The sequence below is a fragment of the Procambarus clarkii genome, chromosome 71, assembly GCF_040958095.1.
Source record: "Procambarus clarkii isolate CNS0578487 chromosome 71, FALCON_Pclarkii_2.0, whole genome shotgun sequence".
NCBI lineage: Eukaryota > Metazoa > Arthropoda > Malacostraca > Decapoda > Cambaridae > Procambarus > Procambarus clarkii.
Window position 1 is genome coordinate 12,948,130 of NC_091220.1, and position 18,707 is coordinate 12,966,836.

Genomic DNA, 18,707 nt, shown 5'->3' on the forward strand with positions numbered 1-18,707 from the left:
GAATCACAGGATTGCTTGCCACTTGCAGACAATTTTACAAACAGTCGAGATAACTTGATGTTACCCTACGACTTGTGGTGGTCTAGCTATTTGGTTGGTAGCTATTCCCAATGCATCCTAATGTAACAGTAGTACTGGTGGGAATGAGGATCTAACATAAGGTAATGCTTCTCCAGCTATCCAGGACTTTGTCTCCTGATTCTACCAATCAGAGATCACTTACTACAATTTGGGCATGCTAGCTTTCTCATAGGTTGCCATGGGCTTGGTGACATCACAGCTGCATCATGGCCTGGTAAGGCAGCCATGGCCGACCAGACCCGAGGTAATCCCTTGTGATCACCTGGAGCAATCTACTGTACTGCACTACATTCGACATGACCAAGACAGCAAGGATCTTCTGCTAAAAAATACAGTACAGGGTAATACACTTCCTTCCACAAACTCTTTACTAACTGGACCCACAGTGGCTTCTGTAATATCAAAATGCTGCTCAAGTCATGGGCTCTGAGAGCCCAAATACAATCCAGTGTTGATAGCGACTGTGTACATTGCTGTGCACTGTGAGCGCATAGGGTTCTATTTCCAACTCCTGTTGCACATATAACAGCCCTACATGATGCACCTAGAAGTCAGCAGTGGGAGCAGCGACCATAAATTTTAAATAAATTTAAATAAATTCAATGTTAAATAAATTAATTAATGCTGCCGTATAGATGTACCTCATAACATCACATTTTCCTCTATGGACAAACTGTTGCATATACAGTACCAAGTTTAAACTCCTGTTCTGAAACCCAGATACAGTATCTAGATAACATTGCAGGACAGGATGTTTTGAGGCAATTTTTAAAATTTGACTGCTTCACTTAAGGACTTTTTTATGAAGCAAGTTTTCCTGCTTATCATAAAGCAAAGGTGAAATCTAATATAATTTTATGTCTCGTGCAACCATAATTTATGCTGCACATTTCCTGTGGCGTTGGAATCCTCATATACTTAACTAGAAGAGATTTTCCTAAAGTCTTTTAGTTGTTGAACATTGCTAGGGATTTTCTCTTGAAAATGAATTGTCATATGGTTAACAAGATCAGTTTTACCAAAGAAATCTTTTAGACACTTTGAACACTGATATGGTGCTTTCTTGTTATGAACGTTCATGTGCTTTACTAAATGACTTTTTTTCAAAAAACATTTAGAACACTTTAAACACTTAAATGGTTTTTCACCATTATGAAGTTTTATATGATTTAATAAGGATGACTTGCTTGAGAACTCCTTCAGACATTCTGAACACCCAAATGGTTTTTCTTTTGTATGAATAGCCATATGTTGAACAAGACCACTATGTTGTGTATATGCTTTCCAACAGTCTGAACACTGATATGGTTTCTCTCCTGTATGTAATCTTGTGTGTTTTACTAGATTAGATTTAACTGCAAATTCTTTGGAACAAACCAAGCATTGAAATGGTTTTTCTCCAGTGTGAACTCTCATGTGTGTCAGTAGATGTCCTGTTTGTTTAAAACCTTTTTGACATACTGAACACTGATATGGTTTTTCCCCAGTATGAACTCTCCTATGTTTTGCAAATGAAGATTTATCTAAGAAGTCTTTTAAACACAGTGAGCATTGATATGGTTTCTCTCCTGTATGGATACGTTCATGAATTGATAGATCATATTTTTGTGAAAAATATTTTAGACACACAGGACACTGATGTTTCTTTTCTCTGGGGGCATTCATATTTGCTTGTAAAGTGAAATTAATCAAAACTTGTATACACAAAGACCACTGATGATCTTCACTTATACACTATGAGCATTTTGTGTATTACTATAGTGCTCATGACAGTTCATGATATTGTAGAACATATTTTTTGAGTCTTATCAACAAATTTTTTTAAAAACTTCTATCATTTTCATACTGGCGATTTTTTCTCAACTGAAAATGATGCAAAAATTGGTATACTGTATTTTTCTTCAATAAAAATAGTCATGGTAGATAAATTCTGATAATGAATACCTATACAGTAACTTTGGCAAACTTTGGCAGAGCCTTCCGATATGATTTTATTCGGCCTGAATTTTTATGTTACTATAACAAATGTACAACTATTTGTAAATAAAACCCTGAATCTCGGCTTTTATGTTATTTGAAATCTCACCTGTTCAAATCTGAGTAAATGTTGTAGAACAAACTCAAGCTGAACAGGGAAATAATAGCACCTATAACACACTCTACCATTATATCTTGCATGTACTTACAATATCAGACAGTGAAGTTACAGTTTCCATAGAATGTCTTAGATAAATCATAAAGAATTAAATTATATTAGACAAAAACAAGCAGCATCTGACCATAAATTGGGTAACTAGTCACGTGTATGTAACGATATCGACTTTCTGGTGTCTATGTCAATGATATGGAAATAACAGTCTAATCAAAATGTAATATTATCATCATGAATATTAACTCAAAAGCTTGAAATAATAGAAATTCATTATATAAAAAGTCAAGTATACAGTACTTGAAGTCAAGAATATTTATAATCAACTATATCAAATACATGTGTGTACTGTCAATTTGATAGGGATGTGATTAAGTTTGATGGAAGAGAAAAAAAATTAGTTTCTCAAGACTGGACAAAGAAAGGTAATATTATATGATGCCTATGCAATCAATAAATAAGATGAATTTAAACAGCCATATTCTAAACAAGGGAGACTTCACTTACAATATCGCAGTTAAATATTTAATGCCTTGCTAGATAGTAATCCAGTTAAATATGATTTTACAGATTGTATTGCACTGTGTACATTTTCAATTGCAAGCCTTAAATTTGAAATTTGACTTTACATGGTTAAGGAAGCGTGTACTGTACAATAATCAGGATAATGCCAAGTTCAACTTTAAGATGATAATAGACATAATTAGTACTATTTCTGACACCTTAATATGCTCTATGAAAACTTGGCACTGATGTTATTTGTACTTTGTATTTCTGCCAATCACTTGAGCTTGGAGACACTTGAGAGTTAGCACTATATTGTCCTACCACCAGTGTATGGATGACCTGCAAAAGGAAAAGTTCACAAATAATAAGAACTTGTGAAACCTTTACTGTTTATTCAGATTAAATGGTGATATGGGAAAATGTATTTTGCAATGAATTCTGAATACTACATTACAAGTGCATTAAGAACTACTTTATTTGTAAGTGAAGCATCTTAAAACATTTTTAATCAAATACTCCTATAATTACAGAGCTTTTTTAGAAAATAAAGAATTTATTTGTGAAAAGCAAATGAGGAAGAGAACGTGTTGCAATATAATAGGCATGTCTTTGCATTTCAGCAGATATAAACAAACTTCTTATAGTTTAATTCACTGCACATAATAATAATACACAGTGATATGATTCTAAATCATCATATAACTAAATAATTTATGTTGAAATGGCAAGATATCAAAACAGGGTGGCATAAGGTGCAAAGGCTGATAAAATGAGCAAAGTAAATGTAATGAACATAGATTGTTGTAAGTTGTGTTTGTAGCGGTGGCTGCAAGTGTGGCAATTGCATTGAGTGAGGTTGTGGGAGTTAGGTACTGTAGTGCTCAGAGGGGAAAATAGAAGAGGAAAGAGGAGAGGGTGAAGTAGAAAGAGGAGGGAGTGAAGAGGAAAGGAGAAGGGGTGAAGAAGAGGGGAAATAAAGGCACTTAGAAAGACATTCCAACAGGTCTACACGAAATAAGTAAGTTTCCAGAATGATGGTGGGAGACAATTGCAATATTAGAAAGTATGGTAATTAACACTCCCAATGTAACTGAACACACGAAAGAAGCAATAAGACCAAACGATGTCACCATGGCATCAGGGAGCCGGTCGGCCGAGCGGACAGCACGCTGGACTTGTGATCCTGTGGTCCTGGGTTCGATCCCAGGCGCCGACGAGAAACAATGGACAGAGTTTCTTTCACCCTATGCCCCTGTTACCTAGCAGTAAAATAGGTACCTGGGTGTTAGTCAGCTGTCACAGGCTGCTTCCTGGGGGTGGAGGCCTGGTCGAGGACCGGGCCGCGGGGACACTAAAAGCCCCGAAATCATCTCAAGATAACCTCAAGATGGCTACTGAATTAGGTTGCGGGTCACTTTGTCACCCGGTAACTAAAAGTTGTAATAAAACACAAAAATGGAGATCTAGAAATAATGAAAATAGCAAAAAATAGTCTTAATATTTAAAGAGAAAATGTGGACAAGAAAACTAAATTACAGACCAGTGTCACCTGTGTCCCCCAGAATCACTGCAAGATAACCGCAAGGCAAGATCACTAGTGGTCACTATTGCATGTGACAGTCAAAATGATTAATGCATAATAAATTACATTTGTGAATTTTTATAGTCAGACTAACATCTTGATCATTATTTTGTGTGTGCACCAAGAATAATTGACATAAATCATTAATTTGATACAAATTTTACTACCAATAATTCAAGACCATAGCAAATTTAGTTGATAGAGAAAATGTTCTTTTGTATGATGAATCATTAGCTTTACCCATTGTCATGCCTGATGGCAAGCTGTCATGGCATGACATAGCATAGCGACTGGTTAAGCTAACGAATCATCATACGAAAGAACTTTTTTTTCTATCAGGTGAATAATTTGCACTGTTCATGAGTCATTGGTGATAAATTTGGTGTCAAATTAACCCCAGCACTACACACGTATTTTTGGCAAAAATTTTCATAGAGCAGCTGTTAAGGACATATTTTTGGTGGTTTTATAAATGTTCAGCTAATGTAACTCAAAATGTTTCCAAAATCAACCAATTTCAATTCAAATCTCGGCAACGAAAACATTAAAAAACGTTGAAATATGGCCTAATTAAAAAAAAAAAAATTGCAAACCCTCAGAGTACTTTGTGCAGTTAGGTGGTTGACGATCTGTGACACTTATTCATGGTGCACACAGATTATTAGGTTAAGACACTAAATTTATCACCAATGATTTGTAACTGGTTCAAATTGTTCAGTTGATAGAACAAATGTTCTTTTATATGATAATTCATTAGCTTAACCCACTGCCATGCCAGCCTAATCGAATATGTACAGGCTAAGAGCCATGTAATAATAATTCCTTAAATCGAGGGACAGGCAGCTAACGTATACACACGTTAAGCTTATATCAAGGTCCCCCTCAGGGTAAAATAACTGACCCTTCCCAGGATGAAACCCCACAACAACCTGCCTAACTCCTGGGTACCTATATTTACTGTTACGTGATAGGAAACATGCCTAACCACTTCTGTCCTGCCTGGGATTCAAACCCGGAATTCACAACAAAGACAAAAACAAACCAAGGATACTAGTGTGGATCCTCGAGAACAAGCAGGATCCTAGTACATGTAACACATGATAATGGTTCAACTGATGTTAACCTGGTGTATACTTCATTACATTACCACATGGAGACGATGAGTCACAATAACGTGGCTAAAGTATGTTGACCAGACCATGTGGTCAACTTACTACATGGAGTCAAGTTATGAAAACCATAATTGGTATGCATATTGTATAATTACAATAAGGGGGAATTTTATATAACGAGTGCCTATTTTCATTATGACAATAACTGCATTCATATAGTAACCATGAAATAACAGGATTTTTTACATGGGTTAAGGTAAACTCACTGAACTTTTCTATACCCCAGATAGCTCAAGAATACAGATAAGCAGGGAAAACCTGATAATAGAGGTTGCACTGTACAACACTGGACAACACATATTGCCAACAAAATATTGCCAGATTCATTCTGGTGACTGTGCACATTAAGCTCTTGCTCTGCAATAGTATGCATAGAGCAGATAAGATATACAAGTTGTTCTACATGATATTACTAATCATGTTGGGTAAAAATACTCCTCTGTCCAAAGACTAGTGTTCAGGTTTCTAAACACATGGCACTCGCTCAAACTTCGGATACGGCCAGTTTTTTATAATATATCTTGGGATTTTGACTGCACAATGTTCATTCCATTATCATTTTATAGAACTCCTCCAATTCATACCATAACTTTCGCAACAATCTGAATATTATTCTTGTTTAATCCACTGAGAATAATCCATAACCAAGTATCCTAGGACCAGTGACTTTAGATCTAAAGAATACCGATACTTTGACATGGTACAGTATATGGTATCAAATGGCAAACGTTCTGCAATTCCCAAGAAATGAGCACCGAGCTACCTGGTGCTGGCATCTGCATCCCCAGGATGATGGCAACTAGAAAGATAATGGGCCAAGCATCCATAAAGGAACAAATTTACTTTACAGCCTAATAATATGCCCGAAACGCTTTGCGTAATAATGGCTTTAGGCATTGTATGTGCTAGCCCTATCTATAAATCCATCACTCTTTGTAAAATCTCTTGTATGTATATACCTTACCTAAATAAACATTTGATTTGATTTGATTTGAATATTCAAACAAAATGTAGTAGCATCTTTTAACCTGTGCCAGCATTAAGCGATGTATCTCACCTTGTGTACACCAAATACAAAACAAAATATCTTGATTTTTGTCATTTTAGACTGGCTTGGGGTTAAGATAGGTTAGGACAGGTAGGCTGGATTAGGTTAGGTTTCAATAACGATGTAACACAGGCCAAACTTTTCTGATGTCTCAAGAGCCAGCTCACAAAGGCAGGAATAATATAGACCATAATAATACATGATAACGCAGGTAAAATTTATTTACGATATACAGTTACCTGGACATTCACACGCACTACACACCTTACATATTTTATGCCTAGACCCATTCTAGTTAATATAGTTAATATCTAAATATTATATCTGCAGAAATGACTACAGTAGTGTTTTTTTATCGATAAATGTATCTAATGTGATACATGTCACCAGTATGTCCATAAATTTACGTATTTCCATATCAGACTTGATCACAAGTAACGTAATTACTGTACCAGTATGTAGTATGATAGAATACATAGGAAAATGGCCAGCAATACAGCATCAAGCTTGCTGTAAATGACCCGTCTGAAGTAAACTTTTTTCCAGACCGTCTGAAGTAAACTTTTTTCCAGCTTGTTGTTACTAGTCTCAGAGATGATATTGCAGATAATCACATCCCAAAATACGGCATCAAGAACAATGTGTGGAGGGGGGAGGATGGGACCAATTATCACCCACTAAATTACGAGTGGCTCACCTTGCAAGGCTCAGAGGCTGGTCAAGGCACCACATTCCTTTGTCAGCACCATCGCAGCGTTGAGGACGATTTCTTGGGCTTGAGTGAGGATAATAATGAGTGAGTGAGTGAGAGGTGAGGGTGCAAGGAGCAGCATCAGTCAGTGGGACAAGATGGTGGAGCGCGCGTCCCTCGCTCACTGGTGCAGCGTTGCCAGATCCCAATTGATGAAAGTAGCAAAAAGTAGCGAATTTGTAATTAAAGTAGCCCAATCTTTTGTTTAGCAACTAATACGGTTTTCAGAACAATATATTTTAATACATAGTGTAACGCTGCACGATTGTATTATCACTGCATGTATATAACCAAAAAACGTGATAATTGGATAACATAAATATGTATGTTATATAATGACATGCGTAGTGTCCAATGATGAGCAACAAGTGTCTTTCTTCAAGATATGTTTTGATTCTCAAGATTGATATCAAAAGCTATAGGTTCCATTCCATTTCTCAGTTTGCTTTGGTCCAAAATGTCGATCCAGATGTTAGAATTTGTCCCTCACAAGTGTTGAGGAGTCACTGGTTAACATTAGACGACGCATTCTTTCCATTTCACTAACCTTAGTCTTGTTAACTAGAACTAATGAAAGTTCTGAAAATGGTGGCTGTGTGTGGCTAGGGCATATGTTAGGTGACAGATTTGTCACCGTTTTGAAAATTTCAGTATTACTGGGAAAGCGAGAAATAATAATAAACACACACACAAATGTTTTTCACACGCAATATCTGTCTACTCATCTATAAGTGGCTTACTGCTGGTCCATCACTACGTATCGGTACTTTCTACCAAAAATTTAAGTACTATCATTTCACGAAGATGGATTACTAACATAGACATTACCTGGAATGAAGCATTAATGGCACCTAAGGTTGGGAAATCTATCGCCCCTGGGGGAGGATTACTTTACTCTGCGAGTACTTTTCTTTCCATGGTTCCGAGGATCAACGCCCCCAGGGCCCGGTCTTTGACCTGGCCTTCTTTCGTGGTCTGGTCAACCAGGCAGTTGGACGCAGCTGTGATTTATACATATTACATTATAAATAATAAGTCATTGACTATCTTAACATCGGTAGCCCAAATTAGTCAACATATTTTTAAATTAGCCCAAAATGTCGCAAGTAGCGAGCGCAAAATTTAGGCGCGACATTTGGACTTAAAAGTAGCCCAATAGGCTACTTTTAGCCCAATCTGGCATCACTGCACAGTTGCCACATCACCTGCGCCCACCCACCTCATGGCCTCACAGTAGCGAATTGTCAATTAAAACTAGTACAATATTTTGCATAGCGACTTTTGTTATTTAAATTTATTATTTTAGAGTAATATATTTTAGTACATAGAGTACATTACACGATTAAATGCTTTTAATATCATCATGTACCTAATAAAACAAAATGCGATGATTGGAAACTTACCAATATTTGCTGTATGATTAACCTTAACAAAGGTATGTTAAATATAATTCCTGCCTTACTCAATATACTACCTTCTGTGTAGAGAGAAAAACTGACCAGTGCTGTTTGCAGTTCCCGTGGCGCAGTGGTAATTAAGACACTCGTCCGGCGCCTCCCCAAGGGATTAGGCCTGGGTTCGAATCCTGGCCAGCGAGGATTGACTGGGCGCTAATCCTTAACTGTTCACCCAGTAATGAATAGATACCTGGTGGTTAAACGATTTGGAGAGTCGTATTCCGGGGAAAATTGGGATTAAGGACCTGCCCTAAACGCTATGCACGCTAGTGGCTTTACAAGAATGTAATAACTTGTATATTTCTTACAGTTATATATTGTATATGTATCGTGTATATTTCTTGTATATTGGAGATCCTCTTAATAGATGGTCCCGGTAGTACTGTCGAGTTTGTTCTCGACGCACAATCCAGAATTCCGGGTTCGAATCCCGGGCCGAACAGAAATGGTTGGACATATTTCCTTTCGCCTAATGCCTCTGTTTACCTAGCAGTAAGTAGGTGCTCAGGAGTTAGTCAGCTTGTTGAATTTGAATTGTTGCCGCCGGATGCGGCTAGTTTGTTAGGTTGCATCCTGGGCGGGGTCAGTAATTCGACCTTGAAGACCTCCTTATAAGCCTAAGGTGTATGAATACACACTGACTTCCTGTCCCCCAACACAATAAATTCTTAAATAAAATAAAATAAAAGTTTATAGGCGGGAAAGTGTTGCCAACGCACAAGCCGGGGCAACCTACTGTAAATATATGTAAACTGATTGAGTAGAAGTGTTGCCAATATCATTCCACTAAATATTCCAATTGTATACAATGTACTAGTTAATGATATTCCATTCTATCTGTACCATAAAATATACATGTTTTACACGCCCAGTAGCAAAAAGAATAAGGAAAACAGTAAGGAGAGAGGGGAAGAGGGGAGAGAGGAGAGTGGGAGGGTGGGGTGAGTGAGATGAGAGAGAGAGAGAGAATTGCAATTAAACACAACATTATTATTTCATTTGCTAATTTTCCTATGATATTTTCAATTTTACATAAATACCTTCTACCATCTAGAGGGTATAAAAACATTAGATAACTTAGTCTTTCCATTTTATTACAATGCTTTGTCAACAACATCTTCAGAAATATACACCTGATAATGAGAACTCTTAAGTATATTCACATTACCAGCCCTCCTCCTAAAATGAAAGTACTTATTTTTACTTTAGGCATAATATGTACTAGCTGTATCTAGAAATCCAACATTCTGTTTGTAACTAATTTTGAATGCATGTACTTTTATATGAATAAACATTATTATTATTAATATTATTATTATTAGAGAAGTTCATATTACTGAATTTCAACAAACTGGAAAAGTGCTTATATTTATGTTAATAAAACCCTAACCTTTTTAACCTTTCAGTTAATCCAAGACCTAATACATGCTATCTGAGGCCTAATATAGTACATATATATATATATATATATATATATATATATATATATACATATACAGTATAGTATACAGTAGTTCCTAGTTCATATAGTTCCTTGGCCTAGTATAGCACATATATGATAATAATTAATTATTATATACTGTATGTGCTATACTTGGACAAGGAATATTTAAGTATGGTTTTTTGCATGATTTTTTCTGAACTCTATAAAAATAGAACAAAAAGTGGCTTACTAGGCCTCTATTACTACATATTGGAACAATCGACTGCATAATTACAAAAGTACTATAATTTCAGGAGGATTACATACAAGAACATAAATATATGAGTATGAGTTCACCTCATCCCATCATACTCATCCTTGGAAATTAGTACAGTAGTCCTTAAGTATAGAGAGCAACAAACTGTGAAGTCAGGTGATAGTTGTTTAACAAGACAGGTATCTTCTCTCTAGATCAAGAAAAAGCCATCTAACACTGAATGCTCAATGTTAAATTCATTTGAATGTTAATTTATGGGATAAGTTTGCAAATAAAGATAGCTTCAGGTGTTCATAGGCTCCTTCAGTCACTGGTGTATGTGATGACTGTGGTGTCCTGTATGATGTCCTGATGATTCAAGACTTTTTTTTCACACAGGCGAGTACAGAAACAAATGATTTCGGACTCCTGTTAGCAGGCTCAGAGCTTTTCCTTCCCATAGCTCTAGTGGGTAAGCCTTACCCACTAGTTTTCACTGGAAAATAGCCCCCCAGTTAGTTAACAATTAGATAACCAAATTACTGCTGAGTGAACAGAGGTGAACAATTAAGGATAGATAGCCAGACAATCCTCCCTGGCCAGGACTTGACCCTAGACAAATAGCTCACAAGGCACAGTTGTTGTTGTTTAATTCCTCCTTTCTGCATATGAACTGTGAAATGCCTATTCAGAGTATTAATAATGTGTCCAATATAACATATGTTGTGGAGCAGTGTGCAAAATTGCATATATATTCATATACTGTACTACATTAGAACACTTTTGTTTGTCAGAGGCAGAAATTTTGTTTTCATAACAAGGGAAGCTGTACCAGGGTTGTTATAGTAAATGATAGGAATTTCACCATAAGGTTTACAATTTCCTGTCAATTTGTAAATTATATCCTGCATTGCCTTATCATTATTCTTATAAGCCTGAATAAATGTATTTGTATAGTACATTACAATGTCTTCATCTGGGGGCAGTTATTCTCAGTGTAATGGTGACTTAGTATTTTACTTATGACTTTGTCAATTGCTGCATCATTATAATCATTATTCACAATTCCTGTATTTGGTGGATACATTTCAGTTCATGATGCAAGAGCTGTCAAGAAGAGTAGATGTAACCTGCATGCCCTATACTGTATATACACTGATGACACTTTTCTCATGTACATTCACTCTTACTGCTCATACATTGACCCACATCAGTTGATTTACAGTACACATCTGTGATGAATCTACCCAAAGTATTATCCACTAGAACGTTAAGGAATGGTATTCTACCTTCTGCTCTACTGTTAACCTTAATTATGCCTGAGACTTCTTGAAGCTTACTACAAAGCCTCACCAATGTTTTCATCATTAACACATACGAATATATCGTTGACATAACCTGCAGCTTCAAGAACAAGATATCACAGATTCAAACTAAGGAAACAAAGGTGGTAAAAACCATCGGAAAGTTCTCTTTTACAGAGTGGTAGACGATTGGAACAAATTAAGTGAAGTGGTGGTGGAGGCCAAAACCGTCAGTAGTTTCAAAACGTTATGCGACAAAGAGTACTGGGAAGACGGGACACCACGAGCGTAGCTCTCATCTGTAACTACACTTACGTAATTACATACACACTTATTATCCACCTACCTTCTGAGAAGCAATAAGGGAGCTCTTACCACTGGATCAATGGTAAGACGGATGTGTACAGAATCTACAGCGACTAAATACTACACCACAAGAAATATATATATACATTGTATTGTCAAATCCTTAATGCCTTCACCTCACCTAAATTTTTTATTTTAATAAATTAGCTGCGTATCTCTCATAGGTACAATAAAGCATTTTAACACTTTCGCTCACCCCGCGCGCCACCCCTCGACAGGGCGATATGGGCCCCAGCGTGTCACGGAAGCGCGCGTTAATTCCGAAAAGTGTATACTCTCTTCAACTTTGTCACCTCAATTCTCCTTCTACGAGAATAAATTTGGTATCATTGTGTTCGCAATAAAATTCTCTACAGCACTAAATGCATATAAACTCCAAAAGCCCGGCTAATTACCCGCAGCAAACAGAGAAAGTGCGAACGAGTTACCCGGGAGCGCGCAAACGGGATAAAATGTTTTCACTATTTTCACTCTGGTCACCTCAATTTTTGTCCTAGGTCTTTCATTTTGGTCTCAATGGGTTCGTAATAAAATTCTCTAGAGGAACATTAGCATATAAAAAAAAACACCTGGTCACGCTCCAACCGCCGACGAGTTGAAGACGGGCCACACGTTAGCCGTGAGTGAGCGCTCAGAGGCCTTCCTACTACACTCCCAATTCCCACCCTTTTCAAGCCTTTCTTTCGCAATTTTCTTCCTGGAAGGGCCTTGTTCATGATTACTATCCATCGTGGAGTAAGCGTAGATAGTTTCTAAAGCCGCAGTAAGAAATATAGCCACGGAAAATAGCCGAAATGTTCACACGTTTGAGATGCGAGGGGAGACGACATTGGTCACAACAGTGGAGCAAAGACAATGGGCCCACGGCGTGTGCCAAGCCGCCTGAGGGCCACGAGGCTCAACAAAGGAAATGGGAAGACATCGGCGCACATTTTAAAACCAGTCCCCAAAAAATCGGATACAAACCTGATTTTTGGCGAATTTTTAAAGTGGATGACGCAATGCTGCGTCATCCCCGGCATTACCGCCAGTAAACGGATGACGCAATGCTGCGTCATCCCCGAGCGAAAGTGTTAAGCAGGTAATTGTATCTCAACAGGTGTGATAACAAAGGTTACTTCAGGCATTCATTAGCCAAATACTGCAGTACTGTTCTTTCTTTTACATGCAATGAATTATATTTCTTTTTTAGGTATGACTCAACATACAAATAGTTTAGCACTCCAATTAAACTCTCCCTTTATCTGTTTTTTGTTTATTTTCATCAACAGATAATATTCTAAATACACAAACTGACAAACTTTCCTCACTGAGCTACAAAGGTGGTAATTGAATGCCTGGTTAGATTAACATTTAATTCTATTTAACTGCTGATTTATTCTGTTATTGCTATATTATTAAGCCAAGTCTGATGAAGATATTTTCTCCAATAAACTTAAAACTACACCGAACTTTTCCTGTTAGAGTCCAAGTCCTCATATGTTTTATTAGACAAGATTTTTGTAAGTTTTTTAGATTGCTTGACATTCCTAAGGTTTTTCTCTTGTACATGAATTACCATATGTCTTACTAGTTTTGATTTAAACAAAAAGCCTTTTAGACACTTTGAACAGCGATATGGTTGTTTTTTACTGTGAATTCTGATGTTGTGATTTGTTAAATCAGATTCGGTTGAAAAGCATTTTGAACACACAGAACAATATGGTTTTTCTCCTGCATGAATTTTCATATGTTTTATTAGAGAACATTTAAATGTAAAAGATTTTTCACAATCTGAACAGTGATATGATTTCTCTCCTGCATGAACTCTCTTATGTGTCACTAGGTGACTTCCTTGTTTAAAGCTTTTATGACACACTGAACATTTATATGGTTTTTCTTCCCTATGAATTCTCATATGCTTTGCCAAGGATGACCTATCCTTGAAGAATTTTATACATATTGAACATTGTTCTGGTTTCTCTCCTGTGTGCACTCTATAATGTACTGCTAGACGAGAACCACAAGAAAATGCTTTTGTGCATACCTGACACTGATGTGACTTATTTTCTGTATGAACACTCATATTTGTATAAAACTCTGTAGTAGACTTTCTTGGAAAGTTTGAAGCACTAAAAACTTTGTGAATTACAAAGAGATATTGTAATTTGTTTCATGAATGAAATTTCATGTTTTATATTACTGATAAAAGATTTTTTTATAGTTTTGATAATGTATCTGTTCTTTGCAAACCCAGACACTCTCAGAGAAGACTCTTATACTCAAACATTGGAATGATTTATCTTCTAGATGAACTCTCAAATTTGATCAAATCTATTGAAGAAGTCTTTTAAACATTGACCACTGATAAGTGTTTCTTCTGCCTGAATTCTTCTTACTAAACCTATTTTATGTTTAATTTAAAAATGCAAAGCATTGAAATTTTCTCTATCCAATGTAAAATAAATATCCTGTACAGAAATTCACTCAAATGTTTTAAACATTATCTTAAAACACTATACACAGGTAATTTCTTGAATATAAATTCTAGTTTCTTGAGTTTCTCACTATTAATTCTTAACAAAAACATGTATTACTAAAATAATTACTATGAATTTACATTCTAGACACATTTACAACATGCATAAATATTTGTCTCATGTTAATATATATTTAAGTGAAATAAAGTTTCTAGCAAATTGTTCCTATTAATATTAAAAGAGGACTGATAGCCAATCGCTTTATCAATTAATTGATAAAAGTTAGTACTTTCAAAATTGTAAATAAGAGACTGCTGAACCTGGAAAATAAAGTCAAGAACATTATCATTGTATAATAATGACTTTCAACTGCTATGTGTGGAGACTGTGTGCAACAAAGCACACATTAAATTAATCTATTATTATTATTTTCATAGAAATTAAATAATAACTGGCTTTCCAGACAGCAGAACAGACTAATATTTAATGGCAAAAACACTGCATAAACTATCAAGAGTCAAAGTCTTCAACCAAATTACAAACACTAAATAACCACATTACCCTCTAATGCTTTTATCAAACTTGGAATTTACTATTTTTTCTCTTGTACAGTATTCTGACACAGACTTGAGCTTGATGATAATACAGTACTAGTATCTTAGCTCTGGCTGTGTATTGCCAGTGTGAGGATAACCTGAAAAGGAAAGAGTTAGCCAATCAGAACCTTGTGTGAATATTTCACTGCAATGACAACATTCAGATTATCAGCCATTCTGGGGATGCTTCTCTTACAATATACTGTACATACTAAACAATACTTAAGCCAGGTAGAAGCAGTTATTCACCTCTGGTTACATGCCATAACAATGCAGTTATTTAATCATGCTAAGCTTAAAAGACTCAGAATAACTACTGCAGCCTTCATTCAACTCTATCCTTGTAGTGTAAAAAGTCTCTGCTGTGTAAGCAGAATGAAGGAATGAAACTGCTTCAACACCATCTAGAGTGCTATTTTTGTGGTTGACAATCAGTGAAAATTATCAAAAAGGTGAAAGCCACACTGAGCCAAGGTGAATTTTTCTTTTTCACTTATTGCTTCTTTAATGGGGAAGCAACATTAGCAAATCAGTGTAGCATGTAATTAACAGATAATTATTCTCAATGAAAGGTTTGACCAAGGCGAGCCTCCAATCAACTTTTGTGTGTGAAACACCCTGATTACCTCAGGGCATCCCAATATGCTCTGAAGAAGGATGGTGGAATCTGACCTATTAGTGTGGGTAACACACTTCACCACCTCACTGCCAGGGCTACTATCAGAAGCATCCATACAGAAGCTGCCATGATGCTTCGAGAACATCAACTAGGTTTTGGTGTTCCTTATGGGAGTGAAGCATCAGCTCATGCAGCATGAGCTTATATAATGACCTCTCCTGATAATAAAGCAGCACTTAAACTAGATTTTAAAAATGCTTTCAATTTGGTTAAAAAGAGATGTGACATTAGAAGCAGAACAAACTCCCCTTGTCACATAACTATTAGGGAGGTCACAAGCAGGTTAACCAGTGATCTCAACATCTGATTCCTCGATGATGGCACTCTGGCAAGTACACAGGAATTCCTGATAAGAGGATCTACAGCTGGTGAAATCTAAGGAAGAAGAGTTAAAACTAGCACTCAGACTTTTAATGTGCAAAATCATTTTATCTAACCAACCATAGATGCAATAAATTGGCTTTACAAGGAACTTCAATGACAGTGCACTACTTGGGACACTTTTGTATTAAAATGCCAATACTGCAATCCTTGAAGAAAAACAATAACCTGATAAAAAAAATGAAGAAAGAATAAATGTTTAGAATGCCCATGATACTTGCACCAACTTCAACAGCCCAAAATTACGAGCACATAACATACTCTTGAGAGCAATACTGTATCCATGAAAGTGTTAAACTTCTTCACTGGAGATGACTAATGGGACCAAGTAATGCAAATGAAGTGGGACCTTCGACAAGCCTCCGGCATTCTGTTCTCGTCGAGGTCACTAGGGTTAGTAGCCCTCAGGTAAATCGGGTAAGAGAAACTACAGACAACCTAGTGAATTCTATGTAACCTACCTTACTTCCTAAATGTCAACCAATGTTCTGCTGTTATTGAACATTAATTATAAACTTGAAGCTGGTCTGCTACTGTTATCTGCCATGTAAACATTTTAAAATGTAATAAAAAATTTATGCCTCCTCTTTGTAATTCTGTAAAATTACAATCTTTTGTTCTGTTACAATTCTTACTGTATTGTCCATCCTGGAATAATTGTAATTTTATTTTTTCTTTCTCTACTTCAATTCATTATTATTTTTTATCTCATTGATTTTAAGTCTTTTAAATTCTTTCTTAAATGATGCCCGAAAAGCTCAGCGTATAAGTGGCTTCAGGCGACGTACCTGCCTATGAGTCCAACAAACTACCTGATTCCTATTAGTCTTGCCTAAATTAATATGTTTATGTTTACAATATTATTGAGTGTAACATTGTTCGACACATTCCTTGGAAGAAAAAAATTTCATTGGTGTTGTAAGGATACCGTCTTAAAGAGTTGTGATTAGAGGAGTATAGTGGTGTGGATTTACTTTCAGAACCTTCCGTATGATACGTACAGTTTGAGTGAATGTTTCTCCTCCCGATAAGCTGTCACTCGTATGCAATACGTGTAGCTTGCATAAGGGTTTCTCGTCTCGCTGCGTGTGCCGGGTTCTACGCCTTCTCAAGACACCACACTCCTGCTGGGTTGCTTTGACTCTTGATGCTAGTGTTCAAGAGTTATCTTCTATATGACACGTATAATTTGCGTGGAAAGTGCATTCTATGGGCACGATAGTAGCAATAATGGATATTATTGTGATTATGTTAATCTCGCTTTTGGTACAAAGATGGCGTTTACATTTTCTTTGATGGACGATAAATGGGGAGACTCAAGTATTGTTTTCTTTGTCTAGAGATTTTCTGAATATTGTGTATTTAATAAGGCCACTAATACGCAAAGAGTTTCGGGCATAACTTAAAATAATTCAGTTTAAAGATAAAAAGGATTGTTCTCTAAAGATTTGATTACTTTGATAAGGAAGATACTTAATACTAAACTAGAAATAAGGTAACAAACATTGTTCAAGAGAAAATGAACATATGTTAATTCATTGTGTCGGGGGGCAGGAAGACAGCGTGTATTCATACACGTTAGGCTTATTTCGAGGTCCCCTCCCCCAAGGACGAATTACTGACCCCCCCCCAAGATGTAACCCATACTGGTCAAACAGGCATGGTATAAAACCTTATCATCAGCTACGGGATTTGTAAACCTTTAGTTTGACCTTTAATAGCATTGTATTCTGGTTTTAATATTGAGCAATGGTATGTATACGAAACGTATTAATGTTTTATCCAAAATGGTAAAAATATGTGTGCGATGCAGTCGACGAGTCACAACGAGGCTGAAATATGTCGAGAATGGTCAACTATCAACTTGAGAATGGTCTAGGACGGACCGAAACGTCGTCGTCCCTTCACTTTCTAGTGTGTGGTTTGGTCAACATATGTGTGCGATCCATAGACACCAGGAATGTTGTAACATCCATTATATACAACATTATTAATGCAAAAAGCAAGAGTTTCAGTGTCTCATTTGTATGGATACCATCTCACATAGGTCTTGTCCAGCATGATGACACAGACAAGACAGCTAAAACTGCATGTGATAAGCCTGAAATTGAGTTGGATATGGGCACTCCAATCTCTGCTGCAAAATCTGCAATCAGGAGATTAGGGAAGACAGAAGAGCAGTCACTGACACACAAAGGCCAGATTAACCACGAGTATAAAGAGCTATGACATGTTTAAAACCGAGAATTATATGTGCGGGCAACATAAAATTTTAACTAGACAGTGTGACATTGTAATTGTCAGGATTAGGTTGGGATATCGATATCTATGGCAGGTGGCTGCAGGTAATGATTTCCCCGATGGTGAACATTCCAATTGTAAACTATATGAACAAGAGCCAGAAATACTCTCCAACACTATATCTGTGATTGCCCTGTCATAAGTGTCTTCAGATCAAATGGTATGAGGTACTATGAGGTCTGTAATTACTTCATA

At 36.5% G+C, this 18,707-nt stretch overlaps 1 protein-coding gene across 7 annotated transcripts in view; it reads right to left on the bottom strand.

Moving 5' to 3' along the window:
* Nucleotides 1-7,551, bottom strand: part of LOC123745652 (zinc finger protein 271) — a 41,310-nt gene extending 33,759 nt beyond the window's left edge. For 2 of the 7 annotated variants that reach the window (XR_011224281.1, XR_011224280.1), the window contains exon 1: nucleotides 7,237-7,549. The gene's annotated coding sequence lies outside the window, so the exon portion shown is untranslated. Of the gene's footprint in view, nucleotides 1-7,236 lie in introns of all 7 variants that reach the window. The other 5 variants (XR_011224279.1, XR_011224277.1, XR_011224282.1 and 2 more) reach the window with 5 other exon arrangements.
* Between the last annotated feature and the right edge of the window lie 11,156 nt (nucleotides 7,552-18,707).